The 20,656-nt window shown below is 43.0% G+C and overlaps 1 long non-coding RNA gene across 1 annotated transcript in view; it reads left to right on the plus strand.

The window, feature by feature from the left end:
- The window catches only part of LOC136611213 (uncharacterized), a 141,741-nt gene that overhangs the window by 104,027 nt on the left and 17,058 nt on the right, over positions 1 to 20,656 (plus strand). Inside the window, exons 2-3 of the long non-coding RNA XR_010790235.1 lie at positions 2,281 to 2,381; positions 15,757 to 15,868. This is a non-coding gene — a long non-coding RNA (uncharacterized lncRNA). The remainder of the gene's footprint in view (positions 1 to 2,280; positions 2,382 to 15,756; positions 15,869 to 20,656) is intronic.

Below are 20,656 nucleotides of genomic sequence, written 5' to 3' on the forward strand. Positions count from 1 at the left end.
GGTAACAGGGTTCATAAACCCCTCCTCCTGTAAGCAATGATTCTGATTGGTTCTCAAGCGCCACGGCTGAGTCAATAAAAGCAGCGCTTGATGAACCAATGCGATGGCTGTGATTGGTTTTTCGAACCCCATTACCAGGAGCGATCTTCTGTTGGCGGCTGAGGCAAGCAAACACGTCGGAGCTCCAGGGACCAGCGGGAGGGACCGCATCGGCACCTGCTAGGTAAGTATGATAAGACATTCCCAGAAAATAAGACACTGTGCCTCTTTTGGGGCAAAAATTAATATAAGACAGGGTCTTATTTTGAGGAAACACGGTAGTATGTGATGACGCGCACGACATATGTACGCGTTCTGTGAGTAAGGACGCTGTTCCTACAGGGTATCTGAGGTCGGGGCATATCGCCATCATGATGATGTATGGTGAGAGGAGGAACTGAAGGAGTAACAGAGGTGTAAATGTCAGTGAGAGACACTGTGATGAAAGTACAATTTGTGCCGCAGATGATATTTTGATGACTATCACTTTAAGAGTTTTTGACGACTGTTATCTTCCAATGTTAAAGTACCCAAACCCTCCTATGGAGCGTAATCATATTTACTTGCGCTGATTCATTTCTTAACATCTTTTAGCAGTTATAGCACCATTTTTTTTATACAGAGCTCCAAATCTACTACATATGCTAGCTATAGAGTTAGATGATAATATTCTGGCTATCTGCAGCCACCACTAGAGGGAGTACAAGAGCTTTATACAGTATTATTGAGTTTATTGTAAAGGTTCCCCCTAGTGGTGGCTGCAGGCAGTCAGAATTTTATTATTTCACTTTAAAACTATTCAGCAGATTTGGAGCTCTGTCATAAAAAAAAGTTCCAACCGCTATAAAAAGGACACACAATACTTTTTAAAGTCAATTTCTAACCATTTTAAGCAATGAATAGTTATAAAACTAACTCATGTATGCTGTACAAGATCTTCCGTCAGTGAATAGAAAAGTATTTGTGTTTACATCAGAAGGCTGAAAACCTATTCTGACCACCTCCAACTGACACATGTAGTGACTTTTAAGGTAGAGAGAGCTGATAGAGTGCAAGTTTGCTGCTTCTAGATCAGTGGTCTCCAATATGTGACTCGCAAGCTGTTGTAAAACTGCATTCCCTGAACACTGAAGGCTGTGTAGACAGAGTGGGAATTCTATCTTCACAACAGTTGGAAACCACTGCTTTGGATGTGTTTCCGTTCACAGACAGCAAACAGAGATCTTAAAAATGGTGAGCAACTGGATGGATAGTAAATTGGAAAGCTGCCTAGCATTTTGCTATATCACTGGACCACCATTGTCACATGTAGAGAGTTGGTAAAGCAAGCAAGGTAGGAAGATAGTAAAGGGGAAGTCTACCTAAATTCCATATGGTGAGATGCTAAAGTGGCACACCAGATCCGCTGTGATCTGTGAGGCACTCTAGCATTGGAGGTGCAATTGCCCTGCAGCAACACCACAGGGGGAATAAAGTATTACACAATGCTAATTGGAATCAATGGGCTATCCATGTGATATACAGATCTGTTGGATCTTCCAGAGCGAAAGATACTCTTTGTAATTGCTGTTTTCTGGCTAAAAGATAAGGGTCCTTAGCCCTTCGCGCCCCATGACACACATATATGTCATGGGGAGGAGGGGGTTGAGGTGCAGTGGTGTATATTTACATTATATGGATGGTGTGGGCTCAGAAGCTAATCCCACATCATCCACAATGGGAGCTGACTGTGACCAGGGGCGGACTGCCCATACAACCCACCGGAAAATTTTCCAGTGGGCCGGTTGGGTCCTGGGGCTGGTGGAGGGAAGTAATTTTTAAAAAAAATTTTATTGTGAAAGATTAAAAAGAAAAGGTAATACTCACTCGTGCTGCTCCTCCCGCCTTTGCAATCAGTACCTATACAGCTCACTCACTGACTTCCAAGATGATCATGTGACATATGGGGGCCCTATATGGGGCATTATTACTGAATGGGGGGTCTATATGTAGTATAACTGAGTGGGGGCATAAGGGAAGCAGTATTATTGCGTGTGGGCACTTTTGTTGTACGTGGGACATGGAAAGTGGCACTTACTATGTGGGGCCTACAGGTAGCACAAAAAGGCAGATACTATTATTGTGTAGGTTATCTCACTTGGCATTACTACTATCTGGGGCACTATGGATGAGGAGTTTGGAAAAGGGAGCCAGGTTCCTGGAAAATTGAGGTATCAAAGATGTTTATGTCTAATTCTACAGAAACAAGTTGTGACCAGAAGAAGTCGTCATGATGGTCTGGGCCAGATGAAGAAAAAGGGAAAGTGAATAGCTCCAGTCATCTGAGATCACTTGATATAACGGTACTGTAATCACTTATATGGTCTTCAAAGTCACTGTGTAGATCTAGTTTATACTGCTATATGGTCACTGTACGGGGTGTAATATTGGTATTTATATAGTGTTTTTTTTTAACAACACTGTGGTGGTATTATGTTGTCATGGTCTGGGGGTATTGTTTGTTGGTACTCCTCTTTGCAGTGATCCTTATTCAGTGAGAGTATGTTGGTATTAATCACTATATGGTGGTAATATGTGATCATGGTGTGGCGGGATTATTTGCCCCTTATACAGTGTTATTATTGGTAATGTTGGCCTTGGTGTAATTACATAATTATAGGGGAAGTTGTCATACAGAAGAGAAAAAAAGAAACGGGAGTCTATGTACTGGTCCCCCATAGATTTCTAAAACGGGGCACAACCCATTATAATATGGTTTAGTGTCGATTTCCGTAATTCAGAACTTGTACCTGCCCAAGTCGTTGGTTCTACTAAAGTCATGTGGCTGTTACCTTAGACAGTCTCTTCACTCTGGGAGTTGGGGGTGGACTGCCCAGCTTTTAGACATACCCAAATGTTATCTTCTGATATGCTCTATGACAGGTCAGGTGATGGATAAAGCTGTAATTCCACCTGTGATGGTGGATGTCCACACTGCCAAGTATTTCTGTATAGAACAACTACAACAGCGCTGTCTACAGGTTAAAACAGGTATTACACAGCATTAACTGTTTAGTTAAAATAGACTCAAAATTAAGCTTTTATCTAGTAGGGAAATATTTTTGGGGCAACTTACTAGCATTGTTGAGTAGGGTATATAGTAAACTGTGCAACCTGTACTGTACCCCTGTGTTTATAAGCTGTATGACCCAGGATATACTGACAGCACCTTCTGGGTCTTGTCCTTACACAACAGCAGATAGTACAAAGTAGTTGTAAAATAACTTTTAAAGGGACTGTATCACTAGAATTATTATTTTTATTAATTAAAACCAGATAAAGTTACGGTATATATACTTCATTTTTTATGTGCTGTCTATAGAGGACTATGGGGGCAGCCATATTGCCTGAGCTACATGTAACAGCCTTTAGAGATATGCCTTACAGCAGCTTCATGGGCCATTCACACAATGGACAGGAGGGGACCTATTGACTTGCATGGGAGACTGTTCTAGGCATCTGTGCAGAGGTCATTGTGAAGGGGGTTGTAGATACTCACAGCTATCTGCATATAGGTGTCACCTCTCAGTGTAATCTACATGTCTACATGTTAGAGAGATGATAGCTGCACAGCTTTCCATACAGATCAGAAAGTATCAGCCTATGGCCGCCTGCAGAGGATCGGGTCGGATCCCCCTGCGAGAGTTCTCGCAGCGAGATGTGGACCTGCGGCTCACCCACTCCCGTCATCTCCTCTTCTCTGTGATGTGCCGGCTACCGCCCAGCCAGTGGGTCTCTACTGACATTTCTGTGCGGGCCGCTGCGAGACCCGCACAGAAATAGAACATGCCGCGATTTGTTTTCTGCGTGTGTTTTCGCGCGGACAAATTGCGGCTGTTTGCATAGGATTGTGTGCATACACGCAATATTATGGCAGCAGGCGCGGGCGGAAATTCTGCAGGAAATCCTGCCGCGGAATTTCCGCCCGTGTGTAGGAGGCCTCTTATTAGGCTTTGTGGTCAGTGTGAAAAATGCAGGATTTTGTTTTTAAATATAGATTGTGACCGAATTTTTTTTTTTTTAAAGTCAGCAAAAATCCTTAAAAAATATGTGATTGCCAAAGATTAGGAAAAAAAGATATATTCCCCTCTCCCAAAACAGTGCCACTGTTATCCACAGGTTGTCTCTGGTATTGAAGCTTAGGTAGAAACATAAGCCATGGCTGCAACAAATACAGTAACAGAAACATGTGCTTCACACATCTCTCTGGGCAAAAAGCTTATGTGCACCTTCACATCTAGTTTATGAAGAACCCGTTCTATAAGGTTTGCCTGAATGTGGCGGATGGGCCCACATATTTTGATCAAAACGTCTACTCAGAACTTTGTATTTTTATTAGGTCGTTAGTATAAATGACAGCTGTACAATTTGATTCAGATGTTAATTGTGTGTGAGCCCTGCAGCATGTGCTTCTATTACTATCTTTGTCGCAGCCTTGCCTTACATGCACCTTCACAATTAATTTGTCAGAAGTGCTTTAAAAAGCATTTGCCCTTTAAGGAAACCAGTAAAGTTGTTTCTCATGTTCACCATCCACAAAATAAAGGGCCAGCACACCCATGCACTACGGATACAGATTTGGTAGCTGATCTCAATGACTGGAGTCAGATCTGGCATTTGTCGGATGAGATAACATCAGGGGTGATAGAGCCAGAGGAAGACACCAATTATAATAGGTATTAATGTTGGAGAATGCAATGAAGGGAAGAGGTCGGTGTTATCTACCTGCAGATAGTCACAGGGAACATACTTGGAATTCCTTAGGGTAGAGGATCAGAAAAGAGCTGGAACCCATTGTCCATCTACCTCTGATCTGAGCTTTAATGGCTTAGTGAAGGAAGTATTTAGGAGTTCTGGAAATATCTGTGTCAGGTTATATCCTTTTGTCTGTGTTAAATCATTGCCTGGGAGGCAGGGCTCTGCGGGAACCCAACTCACTGTAAGGGTCAATAGATGGGATGAAGACCTCTGTGTGATCTTTCCAGAAGCTCAGAAGGAGAATTTGGTTGCGCTGTCATTTTAAGATGTAAACCTTTCTATAGACCGTTGGGGGGTCTAGTTGTTGTAGGGTTGTTTCTTTGGTAATTGAGCTCCATTGAAATCGATGAAACGTTATAGTGTCATGTGACTGGCTATGCGCTATTTGAATAATATGGTACAAGTGAAATAAGTCATGTGACTCTTGTAACAAATGGAAGAGGTGCCTCAGCAGCGCCACCTATTGGAATATAGCTTTACTAAAAGTTAACGTTGGACCTTTTAACAGGACTTATAGCATGACTGGAAATATAAGCCAACACCATCTATGCACAGGATATTTTAGGGTTTTTGCCCCTCATCAGTGTGCAGGAGGTTTCTTTTTTTGGGGGGGTGAGAGGCCTATTGTATGCAGTCTCTTCTTGTAGAAAGCACCTAGAAGATGTGAGGAGACTTAAAAGGCATGCATGCTTCTCTGAGAAGTTTGAAATGCAAATGGTAGCATGGAAAGTAATGAAATCTAAACTTAGAAGTATATATATATATATATATATATATGTAATTCTTGTCCCTTCTTCTACCAAACATCAGACCATACTCATCTATTGCTGTAAGGCAAACTGACTGTAGCAGTAGCCCTCCTCAAAATATAGAAATTCCATGTAGAGGCTTTCCTTAGTTGTATTTGAACCTAGAACCCCCAACGCTGCAAGGCAACAGTGCTAACCACTGAGCCACCGTACTGCTCAATGGAAGGGCTTAGGAGAAACTTGAAGGGATTGTATCACTGTAAAAGAACATTCTAACAGCTGGGCTTAATATAAAATAGACTATACTGCCCTCCCTTCAGCCCGTTGGGACACAGCTGAGCAGCTTTCGCGGCCCCAGCACCGGCTCCTGGAATGTAGGTCAGGGGCTGCTATGACCTGTGATTGGCCAGTCAAACATGATGGGAGCCGGTGCTGGGGTCAAGAGGGCTGCTCAGTTGTATCCTTGGGGAAGGGGGTGGGGGGTTGGAAAGGGGGGTAAAGAGAGAGGTGTATACTCTTTTTTTATTTTATCCCAGGCCCAGTTGTTATAAATTTATTTTATAGTGACGCAACCCCTAACTCCACAGGGCGTAACTGTACATCCTGGCAGAGGGGTACTTAACGCAACAGGACATACAGTTACGCCCTGGGGATAGTGTGAGATCAGAAGAGACCCCGCGCTATCCGACAGTGGGAGCCGGCTGCAAAAGCGGGGGTGCATCGGGACAGCGACCCCCGCTGTTATCCCCTTATATGCCGCAATCTATGGAGATCGCGGCATGGAAAGAGTTCACAGGGGGAGCGCGCTCACTCTGTGACATCATCGGACTCTTGCAATGTAATTGTGGAGAGTCCGTCAGGGTACCATGGCAACAACACGCCAGATACAGGTGTCCTGCATTGCCGGTGCCTATGATCACTATAACAAGCAACAAAGACAGAAGTCCTGCAATGCTTTATAATAGCGATCATAGGTGCTATGGATCAGGTGCCACACAGGGACACAAATAGTGTAAAAAAAAAAACAAAAAAAAAACCGTGTCAAAATAAAAAAAATTTGCAAAAAAAGTGAAAAAAACCCTTTTTTGTGCTTTTCCCCGTTAGTATAATTTAAAAAAAAAATTTAAATCCCACATATCCGTAATGGCTCACACAACAAATTGTACACAATTTGTAACCTGCACGGAAAAAAACGTAAGTTTTTTCTTTTTTAAGAAATAGACATTTTGCCTCAGTTTTTTTTTTTGCCTCCTAAAAAAAGCAATGAAAGTGATCAAAAAAGCCATATGTACCCCAAAATGGTACTCAGAAAAACTACAGCTCGTTACACAAAAAACAAGCCCTCACAGAGCTCCGCCCACGGAAAAATAAAAAAAAGTTATAAAAGGTATAAAAAAAACAGGGCTTTTATTGCAGAAAAGTGGAAAAACCTAAAAAAGAAAAAACAAGAATTTTGGTATTGTTCTAATCGTACCGGCCTGCAGAAAAATGTTTTCTCTCATTTATGCTGCATGATTAACGCTGTACAAAAAAAAAATAACACAAAAATCTATGGCACAATTGATGCGTTTTCGCTCCCCGCTATCATAAAAAATAAATAAAAGTTTTACAATATAGTCTATGTACCCAAAAATGGTACCAATAAAAACTACAGTTCGGCACGCAAAAAACAAGCCCACATACGGCCGCGTTGACGGTAAAATAAAGAAGTTATGGTCTTTGAAAAGTGGAGATGAAAATCCCCCCAAAATCGTTGCGTCCTCAACGCCAAAATAGGCCATGTCCTTAAGGGGTTAACGCCTGTGTTCTCTACGGGCTTACAAACACTCCTGGCAGCTCCAGTCAACCTGTGAGAACATAAAGTAAAACACCAGAGCCAATACTTCATGGCGCACTGATGAGCATCAGCCAATAAGAGCAGCAGCGGAGAATCACACAGTCCTACCCGCAGTGAGATGCACAGCAGTGTAAACAATGGGGGCAACACCACAGAGTACACACAGCATGTCCTCTTATGGCCCGTAAACAAAAACCAGCACTTCCAACACATAAGCCATGTTAGCAGTAACACAAGCACATGCCCCAGCACTCCTGCGCAGTTAGGCCCCAGCACTCCTGCGCAGTTAGGCCCCAGCACTCCTGCGCAGTTAGGCCCCAGCACTCCTGCGCAGTTAGGCCCCAGCACTCCTGCGCAGTTAGGCCCCAGCACTCCTGCGCAGTTAGGCCCCAGCACTCCTGCGCAGTTAGGCCCCAGCACTCCTGCGCAGTTAGGCCCCAGCACTCCTGCGCAGATAGGCCCCAGCACTCCTGCGCAGATAGGCCCCAGCACTCCTGCGCAGATAGGCCCCAGCACTCCTGCGCAGATAGGCCCCAGCACTCCTGCGCAGATAGGCCCCAGCACTCCTGCGCAGATAGGCCCCAGCACTCCTGCGCAGATAGGCCCCAGCACTCCTGCGCAGATAGGCCCCAGCACTCCTGCGCAGATAGGCCCCAGCACTCCTGCGCAGATAGGCCCCAGCACTCCTGCGCAGATAGGCCCCAGCACTCCTGCGCAGATAGGCCCCAGCACTCCTGCGCAGATAGGCCCCAGCACTCCTGCGCAGATAGGCCCCAGCACTCCTGCGCAGATAGGCCCCAGCACTCCTGCGCAGATAGGCCCCAGCACTCCTGCGCAGATAGGCCCCAGCACTCCTGCGCAGATAGGCCCCAGCACTCCTGCGCAGATAGGCCCCAGCACTCCTGCGCAGATAGGCCCCAGCACTCCTGCGCAGATAGGCCCCAGCACTCCTGCGCAGATAGGCCCCAGCACTCCTGCGCAGATAGGCCCCAGCACTCCTGCGCAGATAGGCCCCAGCACTCCTGCGCAGATAGGCCCCAGCACTCCTGCGCAGATAGGCCCCAGCACTCCTGCGCAGATAGGCCCCAGCACTCCTGCGCAGATAGGCCCCAGCACTCCTGCGCAGTTAGGCCCCAGCACTCCTGCGCAGTTAGGCCCCAGCACTCCTGCGCAGTTAGGCCCCAGCACTCCTGCGCAGTTAGGCCCCAGCACTCCTGCGCAGTTAGGCCCCAGCACTCCTGCGCAGTTAGGCCCCAGCACTCCTGCGCAGTTAGGCCCCAGCACTCCTGCGCAGTTAGGCCCCAGCACTCCTGCACAGTTAGGCCCCAGCACTCCTGCACAGTTAGGCCCCAGCACTCCTGCACAGATAGGCCCCAGCACTCCTGCACAGATAGGCCCCAGCACTCCTGCACAGTTAGGCCCCAGCATGTTGTATGTTGTATCGTATACACGCCGTAATGTATGTTGTATCGTATACACGCCGTAATGTATGTTATATCGTATACACGCCGCAATGTATGTTATATCGTATACATGCTGTAATGTATGTTGTATCGTATACATGCCGTAATGTATGTTATATGGTATACATGCCGTAATGTATGTTATATCGTATACATGCCGTAATGTATGTTGTATCGTATACACGCCGTAATGTATGTTGTATCGTATACACGCCGTAATGTCTGTTGTATCGTATACACGCCGTAATGTCTGTTGTATCGTATACACGCCGTAATGTCTGTTGTATCGTATACACGCCGTAATGTCTGTTGTATCGTATACACGCCGTAATGTATGTTATATCGTATACACGCCGTAATGTATGTTATATCGTATACACGCCGTAATGTATGTTGTATCGTATACACGCCGTAATGTATGTTGTATCGTATACACGCCGTAATGTATGTTATATCGTATACACGCCATAATGTATGTTACATTGTATACACGCCGTAATGTATGTTATATTGTATACACGCCGTAATGTATGTTACATTGTATACACGCCGTAATGTATGTTATATTGTATACACGCCGTAATGTATGTTATATTGTATACATGCCGTAATGTATGTTACATTGTATACATGCCGTAATGTATGTTGTATCGTATACACGCCGTAATGTATGTTATATTGTATACACGCCATAATGTATGTTACATTGTATACACGCCGTAATGTATGTTATATTGTATACACGCCATAATGTATGTTATATTGTATACACGCCATAATGTATGTTATATTGTATACACGCCATAATGTATGTTATATTGTATACACGCCATAATGTATGTTACATTGTATACATGCCGTAATGTATGTTGTATTGCTTCGTGATTTTGCTAATAAAACAAAGTTAAAAAGAAATGCTAATTTCTCAGCACATATTTAGCCAAAGCCTCCGTGAGCCTTACTGGATGGCTACCTAGCTCTAGAAGAGGGGTGTCTCCAAGAACTAGGTACCATCTAATAAGGTTCAGCAGGACGTGGCGGATGGGCAAATATGTGCTGCTTTTGTATTGTTATGCGGTTAGTATAACTAACTGTTGTGAAATTTTATTCCGATATTAAAGGCTAATTCTCACAGACGGATTTCTGCCGCGTTTCACACGGCGGAAATCCGCGGCTATTAGGTTCTATTGAGCTTTCTGCCTTTCAATATTCACGCTGTGGAAATCCCATGGCGTGAAAGAAATCGCGGGATGTTTTAATAGCTGCAGAAAAGTGCGCGGCTGCCTTCTATTGTAGTCACGCAGAAGTATTGCGTGACTACACGGCATCGTCCACTGCCGGCGCATCATGTGCTGCACTGCGCACACGGCTCTCCGGACGGGATTCGTGCGACGGATCCAGAGAGGTGAGAATGGGGTCTTTGTCAGGCGCCGTGTCTGATTCTGCTGCGATATTCCGCTGGCGGAGTCTGACACGGCCGTGAGCATGAGGCCTAAGGCCTCATGTCCACGGGGAAAATCAGGCCTGCCGCGGATTCCTCATGCAGAATCTCGCAGCGGGTCCCTCCTTTCCCGCGGACATGAGGCCTAAAAAGAAGAATTACTTACTTGTCCGGACGCTGCAGATCTTCCCTCCGTCGTGGCCGGATCTTCTTTCTTCGGCCCGGCGGAAGTGCTCGGCACGCCGGCAGCGCGCATGTGCCGTGCGCACTACTTTTTTTTTTGAACTCCTGCTCTCCTGCGCTCCCGCACCGGAGAGCAGAAATGCAGCTGCAATTATGCCGCGGATCCGGACGGCTTCCATAGGCTTCAATAGAAGCCTGCGGGAGACCCGCACTAAAATGGAGCAGGTCGCGGGTGTTTTCTCAGGGGAAAATGACATCCGCAGGGGGTGTCCAATGCATCCCTATGGGGCGCGGATCACGCCGCGGATTTTAAATGGACATGAGGCCTGACTGTACATGAGTGCTTTGGTGAATATGCTTTTAATACAGCGGTAAAGAATAGACCTCATACAGACTAATTCCCCAAATCGCATCAAGTGACCTTGAAATCTTCGGAAGAACATCTGTCCTGCTTCCTCTATAACAGCAGATAATCTACAATCATTTCATTCTGGCGCTGTCATATTCTTGGACCCATCAGACGGTTCTTACACTTCAGGCCAGTCTTCCCCACCCATTTCTTGCCCTTTCGGTTTCCTGGCCTGATTGCATGCTGACCGGTTTCTAACAATTGATGGACTGTGTTGAAATAGCCTCCTTTGGAGAAGAGGTTACAATCGTGTAATGCAACAGACCTCTTCTGCATTTGTGCACTAGCTATCATTTAACTCTGTCTGATTTCTGTCTATCGCTTCCATGGGTTTTGCAGCTTAGAGGAAAGAAATAACAGCATTTTCCAGGTCCGTCTCTAGAACACCTAGAAACAAACGAAAACTCTGTATAATAGGGCAGATTTGATGTAGTAATCTATGCCCACATAGTATTGTAATTACATAACGTATCCTGTACTGATCCTGAATTATACTCCAGAGCTGCATTCACAATTGTCCATGCCTCAGAGCTGAAATCTCCTAGCATTTAATGTCAGCATGAGCCACCTTTTTAGAAAGTGTAGTCTTCACACCAGGTGCTGTACACATGTCTACCAACTGTTTCAGATTCGGTGGGACAGTCCTGGATTTTTGGGGTGTCCCATGACCCCAAAAAGCAGGAGATATGTCCTACAGGGGTTCCCAGATATGGAATAAAATAAAAGACAGCCTATACTCGCCTCTCCCCCCCCCCTCCATTGCTCTAGTCCATGCTGCTCCCCTTGCTTACTTCTAGGAAGTGCAATCATGTGCCATCTAGCATATGATCACTGCAGACAATCACTGGTCTCAAAAATACTGACGCCATAGCCGGGTATCGGTCACAGCGATCATGTGATCATGCTACCCAGAAGTAAGCAGGGGGCTGGACTGGCGCAGACCATACTGCTGTGTGTGTATTTGGGTGGGGCAGCAAAAGTATAGGCTGACTTTTAATTGTTAGTTTTCTAAAACGTGGCATTAGTGAGTAAAGGCATTATTACTGTGAGAGACACAGAGGGTGGGGCTTAGAGTAACAGGGGTATGGCCCAATCTTAAAAAAAATTGTTGCAGCGCATAACAGTTGTCCCACTTCTCATTATTTAAACGGTGGGAGGCATGCTGTACAGTAATTATATGTAGTAAAGACCAACTGTCAATCAACCGAATTATAGATGCACACTAAGCTGTTAGGGGATTGTCTGACAACAAGCTTGTGGTCAATTTCCAATGACAATCAGCAGAATTATGAATGCAGCTCTGGTCTATAATACAGGCTCAATACTCAATACATGAGTGTTTTGGTGTTAAAATGAGGATATTACTTTTTTAAATAGCAAAAGGGTAACACTTTGGTCATCAATTACCGTGTTTCCCTGAAAAAAAGTCACTGTCTTTGTATTAATTTTCCCCCCAAATGAGGCACAGTGTCTTATTACTCACCTAGCAGCTGGCGTTTGGGTCCCTCGCGCTGGTCTTCGTTGCTGCTGCAGCCTTCCGTGTAGTCCTGAACGCCAACAGAGCATTTCTTTTTGGTAGTGGGGCTTGAATACCCTGCCTCCAGCAAGCGATTGCACCGATTGGTTTATCGAGCACCGCGTCAGCCAATCAGAGGCGGCGCTTGATTAACCAATCGCAGCCATTTATTGAATAGCTGTGATTTGTTAAAAGATAGTCTAGTTGACTACATAAGTTACAAATGTGCTGGGACGTGGGAATCCCTGCCCCTTTCACTAAGCCCTACGCACTTTTAAAAAAGGTGGTAGGAGTGCTGTGCAAATGAAAAATGGTACAAACTTGTGCGAAAATTAAAAACTCTTTTTATGCTAGAATATTGGCGCAAGTGTCTTGATAAATTCCTCTGTCTATCTATCTCATATCTATCTATCCATCTATTTCATAGCTATCCATCTCATAGCTATCCATCTCATATCTATCCATCTCATATCTATCCATCTCATATCTATCCATCTCATATCTATCCATCTCATATCCATCTCTCTCATATCCATCCATCTATCTCATATCTATCCATCTATCGCATATCGATCTATCGCATATCGATCTATCGCATATCGATCTATCGCATATCGATCTATCTCATATCGATCTATCTCATATCCATCCATCTCTCTCATATCCATCCATCTATCTCTCTCATATCCATCTATCTCTCTCTCTCATATCCATCTATCTATCTCTCTCATATCCATCTATCTATCTCTCTCATATCCATCTATCTATCTCTCTCATATCCATCTATCTCTCTCATATCCATCTCTCTCATATCCATCCATCTCTCTCCTATCGATCTATCTATCTCCTATCTATCTATCGCCTATCTATCTATCTCCTATCTATCTATCTCATATCTATCTATCTATCTAATATCTATCTATCTATCTATCTAATATCTATCTATCTATCTATCTAATATCTATCTATCTATCTATCTCATATCTATCTATCTATCTTATATCTATCTCATATCTATCTATCTATCTCATATCTATCTATCTATCTCATATCTATCTATCTCATATCTATCTATCTATCTCTCTCATATCCATCTATCTCTCTCATATCCATCCATCTCTCTCATATCCATCCATCTCTCTCATATCCATCCATCTCTCTCATATCCATCCATCTCTCTCATATCCATCCATCTCTCTCCTATCCATCCATCTCTCTCCTATCTATCTAATATCTATCTATCTATCTCATATCTATCTATCTATCTCATATCTATCTATCTCATATCTATCTATCTATCTCATATCTATCTATCTATCTAATATCTATCTATCTCATATCTATCTATCTCATATCTATCTATCTATCTCATATCTATCTATCTATCTCATATCTATCTATCTATCTAATATCTATCTATCTAATAATCTATCTATCTCATATCTATCTCATATCTATCTCATATCTATCTATCTATCTATCTCATATCTATCTATCTATCTCATATCTATCTATCTATCTCATATCTATCTATCTATCTCATATCTATCTATCTATCTCATATCTATCTATCTATCTCATATCTATCTATCTATCTATCTCATATCTATCTATCTATCTCATATCTATCTATCTATCTATCTCATATCTATCTATCTATCTCATATCTATCTATCTATCTCATATCTATCTATCTATCTCATATCTATCTATCTATCTCATATCTATCTATCTCATATCTATCTATCTATCTCATATCTATCTCATATCTATCTATCTATCTCATATCTATCTATCTATCTCATATCTATCTATCTCATATCTATCTATCTCATATCTATCTATCTCATATCTATCTATCTCATATCTATCTATCTCATATCTATCTATCTCATATCTATCTATCTATCTCATATTTTTTTCATCCATGTTTTTATCAAAGGGATATGTTAGACACTTACTTTTCCGGAAAGACTCAGTATTATAAACTTTATTCTACATCTGTAAATGAGTGCCAGATGGAAGCTCTTGGAGAACAACCTTGAACTCCCGTCACTCTTTGTAACTTTAGGTTTAGCCAAGATTACTATACCTTGTATCAAACCCAAAAATGTAGCTGTGATATTACTTAGGAATCCTCTTGTTTAGTATTAGAGGTGGAAACATCTGTTTGAAGCGGCATGGGGGACTTGCCTTTTGGGAAAGCACATCCAGTACTGCCGGAGGAAAAAAAAAAAAAGAACACGTAATTCTAAGATTCCTAGTAGTTCTGAATATTTACTATAAGTTGCAATTGCCTATTAAAAATTAATCAGAATAGTTTTCTTTCAAGTTCTGGTTAGTTTTATAATACCCTGGTTAAGTCAACATGGCCAATAGATGCAGATTTCACTTATCATTTCTAGTGGTGACAACTACAGTACCCTCCTTTTCCAAAAATAAAAACAAGAGGTTGTCACAGCCCCAACCTTAAATGTAAAGATAGGCCATACATGGGAGGGGTTTAATGCCTTCACATTCAGTCTTGTTGTACTTGCAGCAATTACGTTTTTTAATAGGGAAGGGATGTGGATAAGCCTGTGCAAGTATGAACTTTCTAACACAGGATGTAAACCTAGAAGACTATTTTGTGATGATGGACACAAGTCTGGAAGCCGAAAAAGTGCAAAGACCATTGCTTCAATTATCCTCTCCCTTGCATATCTACAGAACTTTTCTTGAGCTGCCCCTGACCTCTGGAACAGTCTTCCTCTACCCTAATAGGCTCATATACTTATTTTAGCAATCCATCAAAACCCATCTCTTCCACGCCCGTGATGCATTTTCATCTTTATCTGTGGAACATAACAAGTAATCATAGAACCCCAAAAAATAACTAGAATGGGCCCCCACTGAGTTACGTTCTTTTGTTAGCTGCTAGTGTTTTAACATTTGTCTTGTGGAATCATCCACCATTCCTCTGTTCCTATAGGGTACCTTCACACGTAGTGGAAATGTTGCAGATTTTCAGCAATAGAATTGGCTGCACAAAATCCGCAGCATTTTAGAATACCAACAGTGTGGATATGATTTCAAGAAATCTCATCTACATGCTGCCGAAAGCGCAGAATCCACCTCCTCCAAGGAAAGGGTGAAGTACAGGTGAAAATTGGCGCCAAACTTCACATTAAAATCTACGTGTTACATATGGATTTTGGTGCAGATTTTGATATAGATCCATGCCTAAATCTGCAGTTGATTTACCGCTGCGGAATGTTTACTATGTGTGGATGCAGCCATAGTGTCCGATTTCTCAAACGTTTCCATTTTCTCTTTTCTCCAGGTGTCTGCCATCTTACTCCAATTACTTCCTGCACTTAACCGCTGAAGCTCCCATAAGAGTGGGAGAGGGCTCTCTCAGCTTATGGACCCCAGCTGCTAAGATGGCTATCCAGGTAGTTACGACCCAATTGTTCCTTCATTACAACACTCAGAACTTGTTTCTCCCATTCCTTTCATGTAGAATGTAAGCTTAAAGATTTGGAAAGGGGCTGTCTGGTTTAGAAAAACTATTTTTGATTCCCCAATTAGGAAATTTAGAAAGATAACATAGGGGAGGCTCTTGTTCAGGACCCTCATCTATTAGAATAGAAAGTGACTACAGTGAGGTTCTCTTCTTGCCCTGGAGGACCTGCTACATTCGTGTATTACACCACCGCACATCAATTCTACTCTGCACAATGCAATGCTGCTTTTCTCCTGGGGTGGTGCTGTAGGGAAATTGAATACTTGCTTCTAGGTTCTGCTATAGATCACTGGAGATCTCAACAATTAAATCTCTTGTAATCAATTTTAAATCACAGAATCCTTCTAATAAAAACTGATTTTCAAAGTGGCGTATCCAGTGACTGTGGTCTTAGCTTCCATTATTTCCAGGTGTCGCAGTCTCCATTCTGCCCACAGATAGCAGTCAAGTTTTTGTCAGTCCAAACCATTGCTTGACTTATCGGACTGATAAAATATAAAAGTTTACATGTAACTACAGTTTACATCTCATGGCATATATACCAGGGCAGTAAACTTCTCAACTAACTATAACACACACAAGGCAAACATTGTCTAGACATCATCCAAATTACATTTCACAGAAGTCTAGTCATCTAAAAATTAAGCATATACAAGAGAATTTCCACATCTTGCCTCTAGGGGTAAAAGTACATACCAAGAATGGAAGAGAACATCAAAAATGGGCCTTCCTAATTTGGTAAGGGGCCCAATAAGTCACACCCAACCAGCCCATCACTATTGCTACAACCCCTCCCATCCTCGGTGGAAGGATGTCAATCGAAAACCCCTTTATACGGCAACCACTGGGGCAATCTTTCCATGATTTCGGGAGAGACACCCAACATTGAACTGCACCTCCTAATAAAAGTGTATTCCACAATTTTCCCTTCAAAATTGCCTATAGGTGATGGCTGCTTTATTGGCAAATCTGCTTAAGGTTCCGTTTGTAGGCCTTCTTATGAAAAAAGTTCTAGTAGGACCAATTTGGCTGTACATCGGATAGCAGATTTTTATCAACAGTCCTTAGGATTTTCTTCATAAATAACTTGACATTTCCCAACAGCTCTTCATTGGATGACAGTCTATAGGGAACATACTTTGCTGCTTTACATTACAGGAGATGTTATCAATATTGTATTGCTGACTGATTCCAAAAATTGAAACCTGCTCTGGATGTGATCAGAGTAAACTACACAATAGAACATGATCATTACTAGATGTGTGAAGCAGAGAAGCTGTAAATTACTTAATATTACATGTAGATCTGAGCTGTAAACTTATGCTCAGTCCTGGAAATACCCATACATAAGTCCTTGGATTCTTCCAGAGAAGTATTTGCTGACGTAGGGGATAACTTGCTGAGATCCACCAATGTATCTGACGTGAAACATTCCAGATGAAAGTTCAAATTATCTTTATTTCCTTCATATTTCATGAGTTATGGGAACAATGAAACGGTGAATGTGTTTGAAGTGAAGGTGCAGAGAATTGCCCTGGAATTTATGAGTAATTATGTTATCCCAGTCCATAGCTATAACATTCGGAGCTTCTTATCACAGCCAGGAACCAGCCTTATACATCTACCACAGAATTCTTCTCCCCTAAACCAGGGGTAGACAATCTATCCAAGTACTTGCTTCAACAGTGGGTTGCAGGTAAAATGGAAGTGCACTTTTTGAGGGGTGTGATGTATGCTAAAGGGCATAGCTTAATATATCCAGACGGCCTATATTGAAGGGGTTTTCCAGGCAAATACTATTGATGGTCTGTTCTCAGGTTAGGTCAATAGTTGACCCCCGGCAATCAGCTGAGTGCCTGGCTTACTGTCAGTGTAGAAGGGCTGGACATGATCATTGGGGTCAAGCAGAAAGGCCAATAGGTGGCTTTGCTATGGGAGCAAAGCTGCCTTATTAGACTTCTTGCCCCGACCTTGCACTAACAGGGGGCAAGGCGATCAACTGATTGCCAGGCATCCTGTGCAGTAGATCCCCAGTGATCAACTATTGCTGACATATCCTAAAAATAGCTAATAAATAGTTTTTGCCCAGAAAACCCCAAAATATTCAGACTCCATATATTAATATCAGATCCCTAAGTTAATATTAGACTCCATATCAGACTACATACATACTGTATACACCCTCTATATTAAAATCAGACCTCGGAATTAAGATCTCTGAATAGACCCCCTAAATATATTAATTCCCCCCTATATTATAAAACACCGGACCCCTATATTAATAGCATATCCTAGACCAGATTCCCTAAATATATTTAGATCCCTCCTATATTAACCCTTTCCAAACCAATTTGTATCCTGGTTTTCCTAGGGGGCTTACTCTTTGTCTGCCATTATACAATGGCGCTATATGCTGGCTAAAGCCAGTACTGCATGAGGTGACACGTTGGATAGGCTCCAACAGCAGAGAGGCTGGCAATATACAGTAAGAGAACCCCGACGGATGTCTTTCAACATCGCAGCTGTACAGCCTTAAATCGTAATGTCTTCAGAGGTCAGACAGTGGATTGGAAAGGGTTAATATCAGCCCCCTAAATATATTCAAACCCTATATTATTAGACCCAAAAACCCTAATTTAATTTCAGATCCCAGACCAGACTCTCTAAATGTAGGCAAACCCTCAATATTAATATATATGACCCAGGCAAGACCCCTTAAAGAGGTTGCCATGGAATGGAACAACATGACTGCTTTCTTCAAAACACAGCTCCATTCGTGTCTGTGGGTTGTGTGTTGTACTACAGCTCAGCTTCATTGAAATGAATGGCGTCTGAGTTGCAATATCAGAAACAACCCATGGACAAGGGTGGCGCTGTGTTAGGAAGAAAGTAGCCATGTTTCTCTAACCCTGGACAATTTAATATAATTTCAAATCCCAGATCAGAGCCCTAAATATATTTAGCCCCTGTATATTAATCAGACCCCAAACTAGACCCTTGCATTAATTTCTGACCCTAGACCAGACACCCATATTCAGACTCACTATATCAATCAGGCCCCAGACCAGACCTTTATATTAAAGGGGTTGTCCCGCGAAACAAAGTTGGGGTATACACTTCTGTATGGCCATATTAATGCACTTTGTAATGTACATTGTGCATTAATTATGAGCCATACAGAAGTTATTCACTTACCTGTTCCGTTGCTGGCGTCCCCGTCTCCATGGTGCCGTCTAATTTTCAGCGTCTAATCGCCCGATTAGACGCGCTTGCGCAGTCCGGTCTTCTCCGTGTTGAATGGGGCTGCTCGTGCTGGAGAGCTGCTCCTCGTAGCTCCGCCCCGTCACGTGTGCCGATTCCAGCCAATCAGGAGGCTGGAATCGGCAATGGACCGCACAGAAGACCTGCGGTCCACCGAGGGTGAAGATCCCGGCGGCCATCTTCGCAAGGTAAGTAAGAAGTCACCGGAGCGCGGGGATTCGGGTAAGTACTATCCTTTTTTTTTTTTCAACACCTGCATCGGGTTTGTCTCGCGCCGAACGGGGGGGCTATTGAAAAAAAAAAAAAAACCTGTTTCGGCGCGGGACAACCCCTTTAATGTCAAATAACAGATCGCATCCCCTAAATATATTTAGATTACCTATATTATCATACCTCAGACCCTTGATCAGGGCCCTTAAATATATTCAATGGTCCTATGCTAATCTCAGACTCTAGTCCAGACCCATAAATTAATGTCAGAGTACCTATATTAATATCAGATCCCCAAAATATATTCAGACTTCCTATATTAATATCAGATACCTAAATACAAGCAACCCTCCAGTTTTGGCACAAAATTCTGTCTTGGGACTGGAGGGGGTAGAGGCGTATCCTACCTGTACTTTATCTTCTCTTCCTGGCCTCTCTGTTCCACCAGTTAGGTGCTTTATTTTCAGACTGCCATGATGGCATTTTTAGCGATCCAATAGAGGCTGTGAAATTCTCTGTGATTGGCCAGTGCTGTTCATGTGAACAGCGCTGACCAATCAGAGTAGCTACATTCCATTGGTAGTCCTAACAATACCAATTCGCTATAGATATTCTGGTAGCCTAAATATGGAGGCAGCCAACTTGGCTGCCTGAAAAACAGAATCAGAACCGGCAAAATGCAGGGGCAGGAAGAGAAGGTAAAGTATAGGCTAAATATCTCTCCGCCCTCCGACCCTGGGAGAGAATTTTGTCCTGAAACCAAAGGCTCACTTTAATCCAGATTCCGGATTGGACCCCCAAATATAGTCAGACATCCTATATTATCAGACCCCATAACAGACCTCTCATTTAGACCCCACATCAGGCAAAAAAAAAATTCAGACCAAACTATATACTTTACCTCCTCACTCGCGACTCCCGCTCAGCTCTGGGTGCCGCTGACTGACGCCATCCAGCCTCAGGACATTGTGTTCGGCAAGCAGACCTGAACCAGAGCAGGAAGCGAGGAGGGTAAGTATATATGCCACTATCTATTAGATTATTCCAATAAATAATGGTCAATTTTGGTCATTTGACCCTTCCCCAGGCATAACGGGTAAAAACTATATGTCACCTGGAGGAAAAAAAGGCTGAAAATTGGGTAACTCCCATTAAAACCGGATAATTGACATATCTGGAGTATTGTATTGCATCTAGAAATACAGAAATGAAAAACCTTACGCACTTTAAACACCAAGCGCCTTCT

This window comes from Eleutherodactylus coqui, chromosome 2 (genome assembly GCF_035609145.1).
Source record: "Eleutherodactylus coqui strain aEleCoq1 chromosome 2, aEleCoq1.hap1, whole genome shotgun sequence".
Lineage (NCBI taxonomy): Eukaryota > Metazoa > Chordata > Amphibia > Anura > Eleutherodactylidae > Eleutherodactylus > Eleutherodactylus coqui.